At 41.9% G+C, this 22,178-nt stretch overlaps 1 protein-coding gene across 1 annotated transcript in view; it reads left to right on the top strand.

Moving 5' to 3' along the window:
• The window catches only part of LOC145413688 (uncharacterized), a 616,371-nt gene that overhangs the window by 470,713 nt on the left and 123,480 nt on the right, over positions 1–22,178 (top strand). The gene's annotated exons all lie outside the window — the stretch shown is intronic.

Below are 22,178 nucleotides of genomic sequence, written 5' to 3'. Positions count from 1 at the left end.
AATTTGTCCCAAGTGGTAAACAGATCCAAGGAGGAAAATATGTCTACTGGAAAAACATGTTCAAAGGGAAAGTCGGTTCATAGTAGGAAAATGGGCTAGTTGAACCGTACTTAGATGTAATATTTTGTGTATTCCAATAACTAGTAAAGAAACATAATTCACATACACTAATCGTTATCAGATACTGATCAGACGAAACCAATCCCCATGTAACTTGTCACAAATTTCTGTAATGGAGACAAGGTATGCCTCAGTTCACCCAACAGACCTTTTCTAACTACTATTATCTTTGTCCCTAAAATAATAACCTTTATAGTTATATGCACAGTTGGACTTCCTGCACTGAGTACACAGAGTACATGACTGAATAATATATACTATCTTTTTTCTTATTTGCTATATATCTGTTTACCATTAGCCTTGCAATTTTTCATATCAGAGTGCTTATATTATAATTATTATATTTAATTCGCCTTCCTCCCTTCTCTATCAGTTTTTAATGTTGCATTTCTTTTATAACTGCTTGTAATATAACCGCCAGACTTAAGAATGAGGGTTAATTTATCAGCGTTTGTATCTCAACAAGAAAACGTATTACTTCGATATAGAAGACTGTACATTAGACCAATTGTTTTATTGATGTAATTGATAGCTTTCAAATATCTCAATTATCAACAACTGAATATTGATCGTGCCATATCCACTGAACACAGACTAAACCCAGTCTGGTAGTTCATAGACAAGAATAATGGAGATAATAGGTCGGAGAGGATATATCCACATATTGCCGCGACTGAGACCTTTGGCACCAGTTCATGTTATTTTCCTTGTTTGGAGGTGATTGTGTTACCGTCCTGGCCATTAACCCACCTTTCTGAAACATGAGCTAGATTTATCGGTCGCTTCAACATATTAATTTCTAAAAATAAGATTTTAATTTATGTATGAAATGAACACTACTAAAATCAAGTATGATTATTAGTGGCATAGTTTTAGGTAAGTTTTTAACAATCATCGCATTTAACAGGCGGCATTACCCGTCTCTGAGAGAGAGAGAGAGAGAGAGAGAGAGAGAGAGAGAGAGAGAGAGAGACCTACATAGTGGCGCATTTTGAAAAGAAAAATATGTGAATAATAAAAAAAAAAAAATGCTGTGACCCACACACAATGATGAGATTGTTGATCGGGTTAGTAGCTTAATAACATTGACCTGGGACTGGGTTCTGGGACAAGCTGATGAGCAAATTCGTGCCGTAATTAGGTTTTTATTGTGCCGCAACAGAAAGGGAAGGAAAGTACATGTCTTCACGTGTCTCCTGATTTTCTCACAAAAAAGAGTCCAGTGGAGTAGACTGTAGCACCAGTCGAGCAGGGCAGTACTCCCAAGGTGGATGGAAAGCTGATGATAGGGAGTGCTGGAGCTCCCGTTTCATCAGCCCTCAGGACTAGTTCCTGACCATCCCCCTTTGCTGAACTTTTTCAGTGTCTCAGTTACACAGAGAGTAGGCCAGCATGCTCTCCAACACAAATTTCTCTAACTATCTACACCAAACTACATGCACAGTACACACTAAACTTCCTTTTCCAAAATTCAAAAAAGAATCATCACGTTTCATCATCCAACCTCGGAGTCCCTAGGGGGGAGGACCATAAATGCCCCCACCTTCCGCCCCTCTCCCGGTGACGACTCGAGGTGCCTGGAACCACACTCTGATTCTCTTCGTCTTCATTTCTGCAACATTCGCTGCCTTTCCTCTAACTTTCTCTCTGTTGAGCACCACCTCTCCTCTAAACCTCACCTTCTTTTTCTAACTGAGACTCAGCTGTCTGAGGCAACTGACAGCATACCCTTTTCTGTATCCTCCTACGTTCTCTATACTCATTTGAAAGCCAAAGGTGGCTGTTGTGTATATATACGCAACGACTTATCTTGCTCTCGTGTTCCTGAACTCGATTCTTCTGAATTCTCTACACTCTGGCTTCGGCTTTCCTGTCATTCTCTGACTAAATATATCTGTGCAGTTTATTTATCCCCTAATTCTACTATCAAAAATTCTTTGACTATCTTACTTCTACGATGGAACACATTCTATCCATTTCTTCTTTCTCTGAAATTTCCATTCTAGGAGATTTCAATGTTCACCACCACCTTTGGCTCTCCTCTCCTTTCACTGATCCACCTGGTGAACAAGCCTACATCTTTTCTATTCTTAATGACCTAGAGCAGCTTGTACAGCACCCTACCCGTATCCCAGACCGCTTTGGAGAGAGCTCCAACATACTTGATCTCTTCCTTACAACTAATCCTTCTGCTTACACTGTTAATCCTTTCTCTCCGTTGGACTCCTCCAATCACAACCTTATCACCTTAACATGTCCTATCACTCCGGTACGGCCTGTGGACCTTCCAGGGAAACGTTGTCTGTGGCATTTTGGAGCCGCGGATTGGGAGGCCCTCAGGCTGTACTTCTTTGATTTTCCCTGGAATGATTATTGCTTCCATGGCCGGGAGCCATCTGAGTGTGCCTTGCGCATTATGGAGGTTATTCTCTCGGGCATGGAAGCATACATTCCTTTCTCATATCCTTTGACTAACGCAAGAAATTCTTGGTTTAATCACGCTTGTTCTCATGCTGTCCACGACAAGGAGAGGGCCTACAAAAGGTACTGGAGCCAACCCACCCCTGAATCACATCATCTTTACGTTTCTGCCCGAATCGTGCTAAGTCTGTTCTTCGCTCTGCTAAAAACAGTTTCATCCGTACTAAATGCTCTCAACTCTCCAACTCAAATTCTTCCCGCTCCTTCTGGCACCTTGCCAAAAACCTTTCTAACAACTTTACCTCATCATCCTTCCCTCCTCTTTTCTACTCTGATGGTTCTGTAGCTATTTCTTCTACTGATAAAGCAGATCTCTTCGCACAGACTTTCTCCTCCAATTCCATCTTAGACGATTCCGGTGCTGTTCCTCCATCACTTCCCCCCTCTGATTTCCTCATGGCTGACAATAAAATTTCTTCAGCTGATGTATTTTCTGCCATCACTGGCCTCAATACTAACAAGGCATATGGGCCTGATGGAGTCCCTCCTGTTGTTCTCAAGAACTGTGCTTCTTTACTTACACCCTGCCTAGGCAAACTATTTCGCCTTTGTCTGTCAACTTGTACCTTTCCTTCTTGCTGGAAGTTTGCTCTCATTCAGCCAGTCCCAAAGAAGGGTGACCACTCCCAACCCTCCAACTATCGTCCAATTGCTTTGACATCCTGTATTTCAAAAGTTTTCGAGTCAATTCTCAATAGAAAAATTTTAAGGCATCTTTCCTATCACAACCTTCTTTCTCATCGTCAGTACGGGTTCCGTCAGGGACGCTGCACTGGCGATCTTCTCACCTACCTTTCAGACTCCTGGTCATCCTCCTTTCAGGACTTTGGCGAAAGCTTTGCCATTGCACTTGACATCTCAAAGGCTTTCGATCGAGTCTGGCATAAATCTTTAATTTCCAAACTGCCCTCTTACGGTTTCTATCCTTCTATCTGTACCTTCATCACTAGCTTCCTTTCTGATTGTTCTATAGCCACTGTTGTAGACGGCCACCATTCTTCTCCTAGATCTATCAACAGTGGTGTTCCTCAGGGGTTTGTCCTATCACCAACTCTCTTCCTTTTATTCATCAATGACCTTCTAAGCTGTACATCTAACCCTATCCACTCATACGCTGATGACTCCACCCTTCACCTTTCCATTCGGTTCCCGCAACGCCCATCTCAGTAGTTACTTCAACAAACAAGGGATGAGGCTATGGCACACCTAATGTCTGACTTGGCTAGTATCTTTGACTGGGGTAAAAATAATCTTGTTGTTTTTAATGCATCTAAGACTCAGTTCTTACACCTATCAACCCGTCAAAATCTTCCACAGGTATAGCCACTAATGTTTAATAATATTCAGCTTAATCCTGCATCATCCTTGAACATGCTTGGGGTTTTATTTACTCGGGACTTATCTTGGAAAGATCATATTACATCTCTTGTAAAATCTGCTTCCAAGAGATTGGGTGTGCTAAGCCGACTCTGTTCTTTCTTTATCCCTGCACAATTGTTGACTCTATACAGAGGTTTTATCCGCCCCTGTGTGGAGTACAAGTCTCATGTGTGGGGAGGCTCCCCACATACAGCTCTTCTCAATAGGGTGGAGTCAAAGGCTTTTCGTCTCATTAACTCTCCTCCTCTTACTGACTCCCTTCAACCTCTGTCTCTTCGCCGCACTGTTGCATCTTTATCTCTTTTCTATCGCTACTTTAATGGTCACTGCTCCTCTGAACTGTCTGCATGCATTCCTCCACCTCTACGACGGGCACGTAGCACCCGTCTAGCAGCAAACTCTTATCCCTTTTCTGTCCAACTCTCTAATGCAAGAGTTAACGTTACTCCCAGTCCTTCATTTATGCAACAAGTCAACTCTGGAACTGTCTCCCTCTGTCTGTATTTCCTGCTGCCTATGATCTACAGTCTTTCAAACGCAGTGTGTCCAGGCATCTCGAAATGAACGGATCTTGAATTTGGCTCTGTCTTGTATTTTGTTTTTCTCTTGGAGGGAACTGTTATTACGTGCTCATGGCCTTTGGTACCTTCTTCCTCGCATAAAAAAAAAAAGTACCTTGGTTAAGAAAAGCATATCATTGTATGTTATATCTGTTTATGTGGGATGAACAAGGAAACGAGGGTGCAAAACATCCTGTGTATATAGTTCTCTCTACAAGAAGAAATCCAAGTTGCGACATGCACTCGATCGTAAATATGTATGAGAATCCAACCCATGGCTTGCTAGTGCCAGAGTCGTCCAGTGTATGTGAAGAGAAACAGCTTCTTTCACAACCAGCTAAAGAATCATATTTCTTATTTATTATCACTGATCAGAGACATACACAAGGTCACAGCTTGTCCTACACAACACATCAGCGCAGTACTGGCGGGCGGAATCAGGATTCAAATCCCGAGTGTGCCCCTTGTCTTAGAAACCGTTGATAATACACTTGGTTTTACACTGTGTAAGAAAACATCATTTTAAAAATTGATTTGTCCAAGCGAGAGCGAGGACGACTTACTTCAGCCGAAATCCATTTAAGAGTATTAAGAAATGTTCAAGTTGGGATGTAAAAATGTATCGCTTACCATTTGGGATCTCTGTAGGCTACTATAGTACAGGTTTGGGAATCTAAAAAAAAATGTATCGGTCATCATTTGGAGAGATCTCTGTAGGCTGCTGTAGTACAGGCTGGAGTGTAAAAAGTATCCCTCACCATTTGTGGAGATCTCTGTAGGTTACTGTAGTACAGGCTGGAGAGTAGAAGAGTATCCCTCACCTTTTGGAGAAACCTCTTTATGCTATTACAGTATATATAGGATATATACTGCTCACCCTTGTGGAATGGATGTGGAGAGGTTGCACTAAAACAAGTAGACAAAATTCAGAACAAAGCTGTTGGAATTACTGATAACCCATCTATTATAAATAAACTACCTCCCATACAAGTAAGAAGGAATGTTGCCTCCCTCGCATTATTTTACAGATAATGTCATGACAAATGCTCAGACGAAATTGGGTCCATTGTGCCACCTCTTCATGCCTTCCTTTGTGCTACACGGGCATCTGGTAGCACTCATGACTGGAATGTCACACAGCCATATTGCAAAACTTCTGCCTATCAGATTTCTTTAATTCCCTGAACTGCATCTTTATGGAACTCGCTTCCTCGGAGTTTCTTCCCCTTAAATTTGAACCTACAGCTGAGTCCAACTGTTACTGATACTTTACGAATGGAGGGCGCCACTAATCTGGTGTATGGATTACTATTTTTATTCATTTGTTTTTCCCTCCTCTCTTCTGTTATGAAAAAAAGGTTGGAGTGTAAAAAAGTATCCATCACCTCTGTGGGCTACTATCGCCATTTGGGGAGACCTCTAACAGCATTAAGGTGTGAAATATTACTAATATGAGTCAAAATTTGCACCGTACGTGCTCGGACAAGTTCCACATCTTCAGTGTGGATTTCTGTTTCATAATACAGTCACCCCATCAGCAGCCGGTATGAAGCATGAAGTCAGGCTAACCAAGCACGAATATGTAACTATGATAGAGCTGTCATCATGTTTCAAGTGGTAAACTTAATCTTTGAACAAAACAGCGACAAGACTTTTGTCTTAGATTCCATACACATAAATCAACTAGGCAGACATGAAACATCTTAGTTTCAGTATAACATTTAGATCAAAGAAAAGAACCCCATTCTCTATCCATTGGCGCTGCTGGTAAACCATTGTCAGAATTATATTCTTTTGACAATATTCAGCAACTTATCATCTCCATGTATCTTTTATGCCCTTCGATTATCATGGATCCCATCAACTCGATATATGTTTTATACCTTTCACATTCCTTGGCCATATACTCTATAAGATCCTGTCTCCGGATACATGAAAGGAACACAGAACTATTTGAGATTTTTAGTTAACACACACAGACTAAGCCGGCAAGGAACAAGCGAGGTTGGCCACTCTTGTAATAAATATCTTTATATAGTACCCTACCAATACACTGATACACTCCTGGTAGGTCAAATGAACTAACTGATTGTAGAAACCTTCAACTAGCACACATAAGGAGTCAAGCGAATTTACCTATATAAACTAATAGCACTTAGTTTTAAATCCATGCACACACAGATCCCAAGACGAACACACCACGCATTCTTCCCTTTCCTATATATCCACTCTACCAACTCCGTGTGTCCCTCACCTCATTTCACTCCTTTCTGTGTCCACTCCAGTCTTTGTTTCTCTTCTGCACCATACTTACATTTATTCCAAAAGCTGGACCCTCATTACATCATATACTGTGACTAACCATGTGATGTCCCCTTCTACAGTGCGATCATGACGAGTTCCGGTGTGACAATAACAAATGCATCCCTGCGTCCTATAAATGTGACAGTGACAACGACTGCGGTGACTATAGTGATGAGAGAAACTGCTCAACGGTAAGTTTATTGAAAATAAGGACGGTTTTTGTTATTCTGAAAATCCTATAGCCAGGTCAGCAAGAGACTGACTGAAGACCTAATTTTCCCCCATTTACTTACGGGTTGGTACTACTATTATTAGGGCAAACCACATTTTATTACGTGCACTTACATAATTCTTTGATATGAAGAAGCATGCTTAACAATAATAGTAATATTTGAGAGGCGTCATATCACAGAAGGAAGTTTACTAATCAGTCTGACTTGTGGAGAACTCTTATCTCGAAAAGTACATAAGTAATTGGTTATAGAAAATAATTAACCTCCTGTATCACCTTCTGCCTTTATGTCGAATTTATTTATTCTCCATTGCTGATCTGTTTTCACCCACATAATTATGTCAGTATCAAAATATGTACCTCTCTCTCTCTCTCTCTCTCTCTCTCTCTCTCTCTCTCTCTCTCTCTCTCTCTCTCTCTCTCTCTCTCTCTCTCTCTCTCTCTCTCTCTCTCTCTCTCTCTCTCTCTCTATCCATTTGGGATATAAGCTACGTGAGGTTGACTTCCAAGGTCATTTGAGGTTAATAGTAATAGTAAACCTGTGTGCACAAATAGTGTGTGTTATTCTGCAAAAGTTGAAATAGTAAGTTCCTGGACCTCTCATAATCCCTCTTCAGAAGCGTAAAAGTTACATGGTCTTTCTGGAGTGGAATGAAAGATTGAACCAGAACAAATAGGGTTCGAGTGCTCGCCTTTTTGGCCCAGAGACACGACTGGTGTGTTTTTGCAGATACAACTGCCATATTTTTACAATAAACCTTTTCTTATAGACAAACAGAATCCAAACATTTCCGTTCTGTGGTAGCCATGACAAAATACGAGAGCATGCATAGCCCCGTCTCCATCTCCATTTGAAGAGGCAGAGGATCTCTGCTTAGATGGGTTTATTTGATTTAAAATTTTAACAACTGTCGTACTTGAATAAACATATACATACTGTGCACGTCAAACAAGAATTAGAAAGTAAACTGGAAATTCAGTATTACTGGTGAAAATGCATTCTTGCTACCAGCTGGTCGAGAAACAGGAAGGACAAACAAGAGATTATTTTCCATATGGAAATGACAATACATATTTCAGTTTAAAGCTTAACAGATTAGAAAAATACCATGAACAGACAGGTAGACAACACCAAGGGGAAACAAACAAGAAGCCAGTGGACTGTTGGTTCTCATTCATACCCCAAACTTCGCCTGGATCTCTCCGATTGTTCTACGTCAAACTAGTCACTTCAAAATTCTAGGAATTCATTTTGCATTGCCTTCATATATTCTCTGCAAGATGTTTGACGAGTTTCTCACAAATAATGCCTCGAAAAAATATATTAAAAATTAAGTTCTCTCGCCAGTCAATCCAAGTACTTAATACAAGATCATTGCTCCCCTGAGAAATATGCCGTGCCCTCCATCAGGCTAAGAGGCCAGTTTTGGAAGCAGTGTTGTTGTGAATGTAATGTACAAGTCATGAGTATACGGGAATCTATTCCTTTATCCCACCTCCACCCCATCTCATTTTCACAGATCGATTTTTAATTTTCACTCATACTTACTTTCTTTTCTTCGTATATACTTTATCAATTTCTTGTTACCCCGATTTCACTGATTTTCTTCCGTCTAAATTACCACTGTCCACCGCCACCAATCCCTTTGCCAATATAAATGTAACTGTAACAGTCAACAATCAGCGGGAAACCCCCAGGACCGAACCTTATCCTCGGGGGAATGGGTAGCCAGCACCATTATCCATATTGGCAAAGTATGCATGTGGAAGGTGTGTGTATATTCGGGGTGATAAAATACAGTTCATGTGCACTAGAAATGGTATATTTTGTAGGTAAGATTGTCAAGGTTTCAAAGACATACAAATAAATGAAGGGATAAATACCAGCACCCTATGTAAATCCATTCCTTTCTTTGGGCTTCGCGCTTTTTTTTTTTTTTTTTTTTTTAATAAGAAGACCAGAGTGGTCACGAGATGACTGACAGCTAATTACTTAATATTCCTTTGTATCCCCTCTAAGCGTTCTTTATCTTTCTCATTTCTTCACTTTTATCTCTTTCCACTTTTTTTTTTTGTATTTTCCCTTAATTCATTGAGTTTCAACATACACTGCGGACATCGTATATTTATCTGTCTATCTATCTTTTTAACGCATATCTTTCTGTTTATCTATCAGGCTATGTCTCTATACATCTATCTATACAGTATATCTACATATATACATATACATATACACGAGAATGAATTTCTGTCTGTCCGCTTGTCTGTCTGTCTTCTATGGAAATCGAGGACTATCCATGTGGATCTTTCTCAACAGCTCTATTAGATGTAACCTTTTACGACGAATTTAATGGTGGATATTACCAATGGTGTATTGGAGCGGCCATAATGGGAGAGGGCAGCGTTTGCAAACTTCCTGTTCTGTTGTTTGCAGATAATGCTGTATCTGTCTTTCATTCCTTCATTCTGTACTCGTGCTTCTGCCAACGGTGACTTTATGTTCACTCTTCTGTCTCTATTTCTGTCATTATTATCTCTTCCTTCTGCCTGTGGGTGGCTGTACACTGAGTGACAAGCCAAATGGTTTCCTGTACACCAGGAAACCATTTACTTCGCTGGGTGGTAACCATATAACCAAATTGGGCGCCTGGTGGTTTAGTGAGTAATTACGGCGCTCCAATCGGATTGAGCTGGTGAAGGTTTATATCCAAGGGATGGTTAGGGTTTATTGGTCACGTAATGCCACTCAGGGATGAGTGAGACTGGTCACTCTCATCTTAAATGTTAGGACCAACCTGCCTAGCCCCGGCTTCCTACGCTGCTCATGGGGCGATATAGGATTGGATGATGATGATGACTTAAGGAAAGACAAAGGGGAGCTGCAAGGTTTGGCGAAGGAGTTTGGGAGAGTGTGTAAGAAACGGAATCTAATGATGAATGCATTGAAAAGTAAAGTTATGGTCTTAGAGAGAAATGAAGTCACTGAACACACAGTGAGGATGGATGGTGAGGAAATAGAGACTGTGAATGTGTTTAAGCACTTGTTTAGTGTTATGAGTAAGGATGGAAGTTTAGAGGGTGAAGTGCTCGAAAAGCTACAAAAGGAAAGAAAGGTTGCCGGTTCTTTGAAAGCAGTGATAAGAAATAGGGAATCAGGCATGGAAGTAAAGAAGTCGCTGCTTTATAGTACTGTTATGTCAACTCACGTATAGAAGCGAAGCTTGGACATTGCTGAAAGGACAGAAGTCAAGAGGAAGACCAGGGGGAACGAGTTATTTGAGAGGATCATTTGGAGTTACATGGAGTGACAGATTAATAAATTAGCAAGTGAAGGAGCATCGTGGTGTTGATGTGGATGTTATGAAGAGCGTTAGCAGCAATGCAATGTGGAGGTTTGGCCATAAAGAATTGAGGGAGAGCGTGAGACTAACGAGGAGAGTGTATGTGAGCGAAGTGGAGGGTGGGAGAGGGAGGGAGAGACCGAGGATGAAATGGAGGGATGGAGTAGACAGGTTTATGAGAGAGGGTGTGTGTGAGTTGGGATGAGGACAGTGTAATGGCAGGGGACAGGATAACATGACGGCGATTTCTTTGTGGCCACCTCTTATGGGACTCAACTACCATATAGTTTTTTCTTCTACAACCATGTAGCTATGAGTATTATGAGTCGGATGGCTGGACAGATTGGTGAGGTGGGTAGGCAGGGCTGGTGGATGGGAGTGTAGTGGGAAAACAGGTCTATGGTAGGAATAAATCCACGGGGAAATAAACCCAAGAAGGAATAAAGGTTCTGTGGGTAAAATGGGAAACCAGGGGATCTTCTCCCACACGGGTTTTGTCCATCCAGGGTACCAGGCAATGCCTGTACGCGCGATCATAGATATTACACGGGGAACGCCGAGTGCCCCTGTTAGTAGTATAATTTTTGACAATTAATATAATGTCACCACCCACAGTGTGCTGCTGGCCGATTCCATTGTGAAAACAACAAATGCATTCGTTCGGGCTATCAGTGTGACGGTGACAACGACTGCGGTGACAACAGTGATGAAAGGAACTGTACAACGGTGAGTTTTAGTATGTTATGGACGATTAAAGACAATTACTGATCTCTCTTTTGGTGAAATGTAGTAGTTAAAGCAGGAAATAATAAATTTAGTTATAAACTGTTTACTTCTAACATAAAATGTACTTGGCAAAGTTATTACCACATTATGTTTTGGTGAGTTAAGAATATGTAGGAAAGAAGACGCTAAAATAATAAAGTTGGATAAACATATTATACCAGCTGATACATAAAGTTTGTTTTTCTCCATCATAGCCTCTCTGTCCACTACAAGCACCGATAACTGCAGTTAGATATACTCGGGTAGTTAGATGTTGTGTTCTGCTTGTAGCCACATTATGAACTTTACCAAATGAATAAAAGCAACGAAGATTTGTTAGGAAGGGGAATTCAATGTATTAGGGTTATATGAGGAAGAGAGAAACAGGAAAAGACTGAGATATCTTGAGGTGATCGAGGAAGATTCATACTGTGGCTGGGAAGGGGACACATTTTTCCACCAGTTAATCTCTCGGTGCATGCCCGAGCACCAGTTTGATATGCACACTCATGCCTGTCTATGAGAGAAGGGATGGATACTTAACAGTCATTATGGTAGAACTATGTGCTCGAGTGGGCATATTGCTGGGTGAGAGAATGGGATGGGTGATTGGACGGATGGGTGAACTGGTGAGGGTAAATGTTGTGGTTGGTTGAGCATGGTGGAGTGGGTATTGAAGGTCAAGTGGGATGGGCAGGATAAGTAAGACGCTGGATGGGTGAAGCGGATGTGGGAGCACGCAGAGCCAAGAGAGTGGGGTGGAATATGGTTGGTCTGTAGGGATAGTTTGGAGGACATGTGTCTAAGTTGTCTAAGTAGTGTGGAATGAATGGGACGGGAAATCAAGATATGCATGTGCGTAGTCAGAGTGTCTGGGGTGGTTGGGTGGGTGGGTGGTTAGTGGAGAAATAGGGCCAGGGAATCAACTGGGTCCACGGTAGGAAGAGTTCAACAAGTGAAAATGACTGTGTTCCTGGGTAAACTGGCCCAGACAGCAACTTAGGTCCAATGTGCAAATATGCAAGATGTCCAGGGGAGGCTATAGATCCAAGTGCAATATTCGATGTTTCCGAGTGTGAACACACATTTATGTACAGGATAATGCCTAATTGAAGAAAAAATTACTGTCATTGTTTATTTTTAGAAGCTGAATGCCTTCTAAAGTGGAGATATACTTTAATTACTGGTAATTAAATGAGAATAAGAGTAAAGTGATGAAGTGTACGAGGTTGGTAGATGGTAGGGAAATGAATATAGTTTTGAATGGTGAGTTGCTTGAGGAGGTAGATTGTTTTAAATATCTAGGGTCACATGTTGCTGTGGATGGAAGAACAGATGCAGAAGTGAAGTTTAGAATAAATGAAGTAGGAAAGGTGCTGGGAGGAATAAAAAAAGTGTTTAAATGTCGTTCGCTTAGAATGGATGTAAAGAGAAGGCTGTATGAGGGTGTTGTGGTACCGACTGCGTTATATGGGGCTGAAACATGGAATATGGGTGTAGCAGAGAGGAAAAGTTTGAATGTAATGGAGATGAGGTGTCTGAGGAGTATGTGTGGAGTGACGCGTATGGATCGAGTGCGAAATGATGAAGTGCGAAGGAGAACTGGAGTTGTTCGGGAGATGGCTGGTAGAGTTGAGCAGAGGGTGTTGCGATGGTTTGGGCATTTGGAGAGAATGGATAATGAGCGATTGGTGAAAAAGATAACTAGATCTGATGTGAGAGGTGTAAGGCTGAGAGGAAGACCACGAATAGGATGGATGGACAGTGTGAAGAGAGCGCTGGATGCGAGAGGGATGTCTGTTGAGCAAGGAAGAGTGGCTGTGCGTGACAGAAATAAATGGAGAGAAATTGTGAATGAATAAGTGATGACGCAGCCCTGAGGGGATATTCTCCCGCATTTGGTCTGATCAGCTAGTCAGGTCAGGTGCGGGTAAGGGGATGGGTCTGTTACGATGTGGCAGGGGTAAACCAGCTCTGCTGTCGGGCCCTGCTGCGGATGTCACTGATTGCATTGCGCAGTTGACCCTTGTGCGGTGTGGTGCGGTGAGGATCTGTCCGTTCTCCCCTTTGCGGCTAAAATGCGAATGAATGTGTTTGAATGGATGAGTAAATGGGGAGTGTGTCGTCCTGTCTCGGCAACCTCCCTTTCCTTGGGGGAAGCAGCCTAGGTATATAGATAGACAGACTGGTATACTGAGAACTGCATATAATTAAAGCAATATGTTTGTCAGTCTGTTTCAAAGCTTTGTTCATTATCCCAGCTTTTCGAGCATGGGTTGAATAAGCATAAATTTTGAGAGATTCTTGTAAGCTAAACACGATATGGAGAAATAGCTAAAATACAGTCTATATTAATTAAGAGATACACAGTTGCACAAAGAATTTATTAAAAGTCACAACATACTAAAGGTTCAAAGACTTGTATAGTAGTTGTAGCTTTTCCTGGCAAAGGAATAATTTCCAGTCTAATACACTAAAAAGCAAACGACAGTTCTTTCCCACTTGTATAAAACAGCAAAAAAATCATTCAAAGCACGAATCATTTTAACATAATTCTTATTGTTCCAGTCCCATTTATTAGTTTCTATACTTAATGAGTAAGCTGTAACTGTTAATATCCAATTCTACTATAACGATGCTAAATTTCTTTCAGATTTAATGTTTCAAACTAATATTTTACCTTTAGAATGCTATATTTTGGATTTCCCCATGGTGAACACGTAGGTTGGCGGTAGGTGGACGCGCTCACCATCCACTCACGCGATGTAGTGCCGCTTTGGGTGCCTGTCCTTCCTCTATTGTCTTTCTTTCCTTCATTTGTTCCTCTTCCTTCTGGCTATGGGTGACTCTCCACTGAGTGACAAGCCAAATGGATTCTTGTTCACCAGAAAACCATTTACTACTCTGGATGGTAACCATAACAACAAATTATGACGCCTGTTGGTTTAGTGGTTAATTAAGGCGCTCCAATCGGATTGAGCTGGTGCAGGTTTATATCCAAGAGATGGTTGGGGTTTATTGCTCACGTAATACCACTCAGGGATGAGTGAGGCTGGTCACTCTCATCTTAAATGTCAAGGCCAACTTCCTTAGCCCAGGGATGCTACCCTCCTCATGGGCAACACATGACTGGATGATGGATGGATGGATGTTAAATAGTTTGCAGGTCATCGTGAAAGAGATATTTGTTTAATATAAAATGAGATGTGCAATTGGTGCTCCTTAGATATGCTTGCAGGGTGGTTCAGACAGGACACTTTTTGAAAGATATGGTATATGAACTATTGGTCAGAGGATAGGCCTGCATACAGTTACGTGTTACATTGTTATCATCCACAGAGAGAATGTGGCGATGACCAGTTTAAGTGTGACAACAACCGGTGCGTCAGGGAGTCATACAGGTGTGACGGTGACAACGACTGTGGCGACTACAGTGATGAGGTCAACTGTTCCCAGGTGAGTGCTGCAGAACGGTGAACGTTATGGAAAATTATTGACCACTATTTTATACCAGTCTAAAGGAAAATCAGCAGCTTGCCTTGTCTAGTGGAAAGAGAGTCTAGACATTTCTTCAACAACTAAGAATCATATATCTAAATAGTATACTGTTTTTGATATCCAATATATCTGCTGCAACGAGATAAGTAAAATGTAATCGCGGTACATTTGTAAGTAAACCAGGACGAAGATAAAAGTAGGGGCAATATTCATGTTTTCATACGTGGTAAATCTATGTATATAAAAGAGCCATTTTGTTTGTTTCTCTTTCAATCACAATAAAAACCAAGAGCCAGAGACCCATAGACCCATATATATTCTGAATCAAGGTGACCCAAGGATGGTTTTAGGGGGGCCAATTCAGATCTGGGTCATTTGAGGTCACCGGTAGATTGTTCACCTTTTTGGTTCGGGTAACACAGGTTAGCACTGCAGCCCAATTCTTGACAGGGAGACTCATATTACCTCCAGCTCGGACATAGGCTATGTGAGGTTGACGCTGACCTCCGAGGTCATTTGAGGTCACTGGTCGGAGGTCATTTGTGGTCACAGGTAATAGTAAACAAGTGCGCATAAACACTATGCGTTAGTCTGTGGAAGCTGAAAGAGAAGTTCCTGGACCTCTTATAATCCCCCTTCAAAAGCATATGAGGTGCATGATCTTTCTGCAGTATAAAGACTGAACTAGAACAAAGAAGATTAGGGTGTTTGCCTTTTTGGCATGGCAATGACGGGCACCCCTGGTAGTCAATTATAAAAGTTTCTGCAGCCACCCAAGAAACTGTGCATCCTATATAGACGTTGTACTGACGGAAGTAGTAAGCGTGAAAGTTTCACAACCTGATGTGATTGAAGATAAAGCCTTCGCCTTAGAAACTGTGGCATTGCTAGTGTTCAGGAACATACGGCTACGTCATTGCGCGACAACATGCCGTAGTATCTATTTCACTGAACATGAGAATATATATATATATATATATATATATATATATATATATATATATATATATATATATATATATGTGTGTGTGTGTGTGTGTGTGTGTGTGTGTGTGTGTGTGTGTGTGTGTGTCTTCGTTGGCCTACAATGCATATATGATCTGGAACTGATTTATGAACGTGTCATGGGATTACTGGTAAGTTCATGTGTACTGAAGCTCGATGACGTGATAGTCTGTGACCATAATTATCATCCTACAAAGTCCTTCCCAATGGCCAAGTGAAATATTCGAAGCCAAAGTGCATTACAAAAAATCATGACAAAATCTCTAAGTCTGTTCAATACCGGAGTTATCAGCATATGATGTTTCTTCGCTGATCAGGGAGATCATTAGTCCTGTAAATTTATTTTACTTGCGTGATCATCAGTTCTTTTAAAGCGTTAATTTACAAATCCATTACAGAGTCAGACGCTGTATATTACTCTGACATTGTATCATTGACAAAAGTTTGGTCGAAATCCGTCGTGAGGTTCAGAAGATGTCGCACCCACACCAGTATGACCGACCTAATCAGTATCATGTCCTCATACTGCATCACTCGGAAAAGCTTCGTGGAAATCCGTTGCTGGGTTCAGGAGATACCGCACTCATGAGAGTGTTACAAACACACAGACCTAAGCACTCATGCACGCACGCACACACCCACCCACCCACGGGCGGACCAATCACTTAATCCACTGTAAGTGGACGGAAGCATACCGGTAATGATGCCTTGTGGTCTGTTGGGTTAAGGTACGCCAACTGAATGGATCTGTAAGGCTTTACATGCAAGGAAAATACTGGGATTATTTGTTCCCTTAACGTCACTCGGGGACGAGTGTGGTTGGGCTCTTTCGCCTTAGGTGTCGGGACTGAACAGTCTAAAGGCCCTCTCCCACTTCGGCGAAAGTGTGGAAGATAAAGTCATGATGTGTCAAAAATCCCTAATCGTGGGTATTCGTGATCAAAATCTTGTCACTTCGTGGCATGGCGCCGATACGTCGCACGAGGTGGAAATTTGTCGTGGGGGGCCACGACGTTTTTATGCTACATGAAAAGGCCCTCTCCCACTTCGGTGTGAATAGGCACGATGAAGCCACGACGAAAATCGTTGCCGAAGTCGGTGATGTGTCGACGATTCTGACGAAGAATCGTGGTGTCGGCGTAATACCTGCGACACCAGTACAACAAAACGCCGAAACCTCAGCGGAGTATACGATATAACTGGCGACTAGTAGCCGATATGCCGATATGTCAGCGTAATGCACAAGCATTATTCTAAATTCAAATTTTAACGGTTTTTTTTTTATGGCGACTCAACGGCGATAAAGGTACATCGGCGGCGTGCTGTCGACGATGTATCGTCGCTGTGTCGGCGAATGCATCGCACGCACCTTGCAGACAAAACGCTGAGGCCATCGCAGGTGCCTCACCTTCATCGGCGTATTTAAGGTGATTAATCGACGGTTCATCCGCGAAATGTCGGCGATATATCACCGACATTCATAAGATGAAATATTACTGTCGCACAACCCGGTACGTATCGTACGGTTTACGTAGGCTATGTCGTATTAACCTCACCGATGCATCGCTGATACATTGCCGACGCTTCGCCATATGACCGTATGACAACGGTTTTTTCACCGCCGACGCCTCGCCAATGTCGGCGATCATACGCGGTTTATACGCTGGGTAATCGCTGACGTCGCCGAGGCGTCGCCTTGTTGTCAATGACTAATCTGCATAATTTTACAAAATCGTGGAAGGCCACGACTTTTTCATGTAGCATGAAATCGTCGTGGCCCCCCACGACAAATTTCCACCTCGTGCGACGTATCGGCGCCATGCCACGAAGGGACAAGATTTTGATCCCCAATACCCACGTTTAGGGATTTTTGACACATCGTGACTTTATCTTCCACACTTTCGCCGAAGTGGGAGAGGGCCTAAAAATTCGTGCTCTTCCACGATTTTGTAAAATTTCGCAGATTAGTCATTGACAACAAGGCGACGCCTCGGCGACGTCAGCGATTACCCGGCGTATAAGCCGCGTATGATCGCCGACATTGGCGAGGCGTCGGCGGTGAAAAAAACCGTTGAGATGTCATACGGTCATATGGCGAAGTGTCGGCAATGTATCGGCGATGCATCGGTGAGGTTAATACGACATAGCCTATGTAAACCGTACGATATGTACCGGGTTGTGCGACAGTAATATTTCATCTTATGAATGTCGGTGATATATCACCGACATTTCGCGGATGAACCATCGATTAATCACCTTAAATACGCCGATGACGGCGAGGCACCTGCGATGGCCTCAGCGTTTTGTCTGCGAGGTGCGTGCGATGCATTCGCCGACACAGCGACGATACATCGTCGACAGCACGCCGCCGATGTACCTTTATCGCCGTTGAGTCGCCATTAAAAAAAACCGTTAAAATTTGAATTTAGAATAATGCTTGTGCATTACGCCGACATATCGGCGATATGTCGGCTACTAGTCGCCAGTTATATCGTATACTCCGCCGAGGTTTCGGCGTTTTGTTGTACTGGTGTCGCCGGTATTACGCCAACACCACGATTCTTCGTCAGAATCGTCGACACATCACCGACTTCGGCCACGATTTTCATCGTGGCTTCATCGTGCCTATTTACGCCGAAGTGGGAGAGGGCCTTAACACCGATCTCCTACTCTCGTGATGGAGTAAAAAAGCACTGAATGGTGAGAGGAGCTGACTTTCCGTTCCTTTATTTTTTATTAAGACGTTTCACGTTGTCTTCAGCTGTGCCGTCATATCACACGATCCACTGCTTCCTGGCTGCCATCTCTGCACCATACATCTCCCTCTTTCACATACATCTGCAGTCAATCTCTCCATCCCATTCTTCGTCTTCCTCTTCCTCCTACCACCATCTCTTTCACGTACTCTCTCCTTGTCATTCATTCATTCCATATTTATTACATATGGCCAAATCATCTCAGAATGCTTTTACACTCGCTGCTGCTGGTGTGTGTGTGTGTGTGTGTGTGTGTGTAAAGAAAGTAACTTCAACACTCTTGATCAAAGTTAACAAAACTTGTCAGAAGGATTGTCATCCAACGAGGAATTCTTACACACACACACACACACACACACACACACACACAATATCTATATTTGTCTATCTATCTGTCAATATATATATATATATATATATATATATATATATATATATATATATATATATATATATATATATATATATATATATATATACTGTATATATATATATATATATTTTGTTACGGAACAGAGAAAGATAATGTACACTTTAAGTGAGAATACTAAAAATCACAACTGTCCCGTAAAGTTCCAGGTTCAAAACAAAAGAGTTAGGTAAAATTACAAGTTAAAGTTTAATGCTCAAACTAACAACAAAACATTCAGGACTCATAAGGATAATGTAATGGCAAAAAACAGGTTAAATATATGGTTAACTGCAATAGCCTCTATTAACACGAAATTAGCATGAGTAAATTTATCTAAGTCAGCCCTGATAAAATGAGAATACTAGATAATACTCAGTGAATGCAAGATATATTATTACAGATACAAAATATTATTAACAATGACTGACATCCAAACTTTACATTAATCACAAAAACCTCACTAGGCCTACAAATTAACACCTTATGCTATACAGTACAAGAAGAAAATGTAATAACACTCATACTCAAATTACACAGCTGCTAGATGGTTGGAGACTTCCTGAGCACTTACAATAATAACTGTACAGGGGAGGACAGAGATGTGAACAAAATGAAGAGTAGATCTAAGTGGCAATAATGCAGAGACTGAGCTCATTATATAGGGGCCGGCAGAGGTTGATACAACTTGTAAGAATGACACGCAAATGAAGCCATGGGGACAAAGAGTTGACAATCCTGCTCTGAACAACAGAAAAAACGACTTACTCTACTATAAGGGAGGACGGGGGGAGTGAGGTAGAACACGCTCGTGATCAAACATGCAGCATACTGTATGTTAGAATTACACAAAGGATGATGAAGTCATAGGCTATGTAACTCCTCCCCACAAAGAGAAAAGAAATTTACAAAGGAAATTTCTTATTACTCTAAAACAATCCGTCTAAAGTCTAGATAAGCAATCTGCAATAACATTTTCTTTCCCCTTGACATGTTGTATGTCTAATGAATACTCCTGAAGAAGTAGATTTCATCTTGTCAATCTCTGATTTTTATCTTTAAACTTACTAAGGAATTTCAGTGGGTTATGATCAGTATAAATAACAATGGGGTCAAAACCAGGACACAAATAAAATGAAAAATGCTGTAAACCCAAAATCAAGGCCAAAAGCTCTTTCTCAATAGTTGAGTAGTTCTTTTGAGGTGGAGTGAACTTCTTACTGTAATAAGATACAGGGTGTTCAATACCCTGATCATCCTCTTGCAGAAAAACAGCCCCAGCTCCTGTATCACTTGCATCAACAGCCATCTTAAAAGGCTTAGCAAATTTTGGAGTAGCGAGCACTGGCTGACTTAATAGGATAGCTTTAAGTTTGTTGAAAGAGGATTCACAGTTATCGGTCCAGACAAATTTAACTCCCTTTTTCAGTAGGTCTGTAAGTGGTGATACAAGAATTGAAAAGTTAAGAACAAATCTCCTGTAATAACCTACCATTCCCAAAAATCTTTGTAGCTCTTTCCTACTTTTAGGTCTGGGAAGATCACTTATAACCTGAACCTTAGCTGCTGGTGGTGCAACATGTCCATCACCAATTACGTACCCAAGGTACTGAACTTTAGCTTGACCAAACTCACACTTTGATAAATTAGCTACAAGATTAGCCTGAACCAAACGCTCAAGAAATTTACTGACAAGGCATAGGTGATCTTTCCAGTTGTCACCGAAATTAATACATCATCAATATAAACAATACACCCTGCCAAACACTCTGTTACAACATTCATGAGCTTCTGAAATGTGGCTGGTGCATTCTTCATACCATATGGCATTACAGAACATGCAAAAGTCTTTCCTAGTGTTACAAAACATGAGATCTCCCTAGCACGTTCAGTCATAGGTACTTGCCAGTATCCCTTTAACAAATCAAACTTACTTATATACCTAGCCTTTCCGATCTTGTCTATGCAATCTTCCACACGAGGGAGAGGTTAAGTGTCTGTGTTGGTTATCTGATTAACACGTCTGTAGTCAATGCAAAGCCGCTGTGACCCACCTGGCTTAGGGACTAGAGTGACAGGAGAACTCCACTCGCTCTGACAGGGCTCAATCATCTTGTGGTCCAACAGGTAGCCAAGCTCCTTCTCGATGAGAGGAACTTTCAATGGGTTCACACGGTAAGGAGGCAATTTAATTGGCTTTGCGTCTCCAACATCGACATCATGCATCAACACAGTGGTTCTTCCTGGAGTGGCACGGAACACTTGTGGGTACTCCTGCAGTAATGCCGAAAACTCCTGCCTTTCCTCGGGAGCTAGATGAGAAAGCTTAGTCTGGAGATCATTCATGATATCAGGATTCTTCCCCAAACTATCACTCAGGCTCATGCTGCATGGGAGAACTTCACTTGCAGACTCGGGTGGAACAGCTACAGTGCAGACTGGATTATTTTCGTCCAGCCTGTGATATAACTTTAGCATGTTGATGTGACAAAGTTGCTTGTTCTTTCTACGATCTGGTGTGGCGATGACATAGTTGACATCACTGAGTTTCTTCTCCACGAAATAAGGACCACTAAACTTGGCTTAAAGAGGTTGCCCATGCACCGGTAGCAGAATCAAAACCTGATCTCCTGGCTGAAAGTGGCGTAACCTGGACTTCTTATCATACCAAGTTTTCATCTTCTCCTGAGCAGCTCCTAAATTCTCTCTCGCCAGCTGTAAAGCAGTGGACAGCCGTTCTTTGAACTTCATCACATACTCCAGCAGGTTGACGTCATCTTCCTCCGACAGCCAGCATTCCTTGAGTAGCTTAAGGGGTCCTCTTACTTCATGGCCAAACAGTAGTTCAAAAGGTGAGAAGCCCAGTGATTCATTTGAAGATTCTCTTGCGGCAAACACAACGAATGGAAGACCTTTATCCCAGTCTTTCTGATGTTCCAAACAGTATTTCTTGAGCATCGATTTGAGTGTTTGATGATATCTCTCCAACGCTCCTTGAGTCTGGGGATGGTAAGCTGAAGACGTGATCTGGGTGATGCCCAACTCTTTCAGAGACTGCTTGAAAACATTTGACATGAAATTACTTCCCCGGTCTGACTGTACCTCCTTGGGCAGACCAAACTTTGTGAAGAACCCTAGCATTTCCTTAACCACGTTCTTTGCTGAGATATTTCTAAGTGGAACGGCTTCAGGATAATGAGTAGCCATATCAATCAGGGTCAACACATAAGAAAATCCTGAAGAAGTCTTAGGAAGAGGGCCCACAATATCCACCAACACACGGGTGAAAGGCGCCTCAAAAGGAGGAATGGGAACTAGAGGTGCAAC

The sequence above is a fragment of the Coenobita brevimanus genome, chromosome 97, assembly GCF_032717465.1.
Source record: "Coenobita brevimanus isolate Jiangsu-jjx chromosome 97, ASM3271746v2, whole genome shotgun sequence".
NCBI lineage: Eukaryota > Metazoa > Arthropoda > Malacostraca > Decapoda > Coenobitidae > Coenobita > Coenobita brevimanus.
The sequence above is the reverse complement of the archived record's forward strand: the minus strand, read 5'-3'. Positions and strand labels throughout refer to the sequence as shown.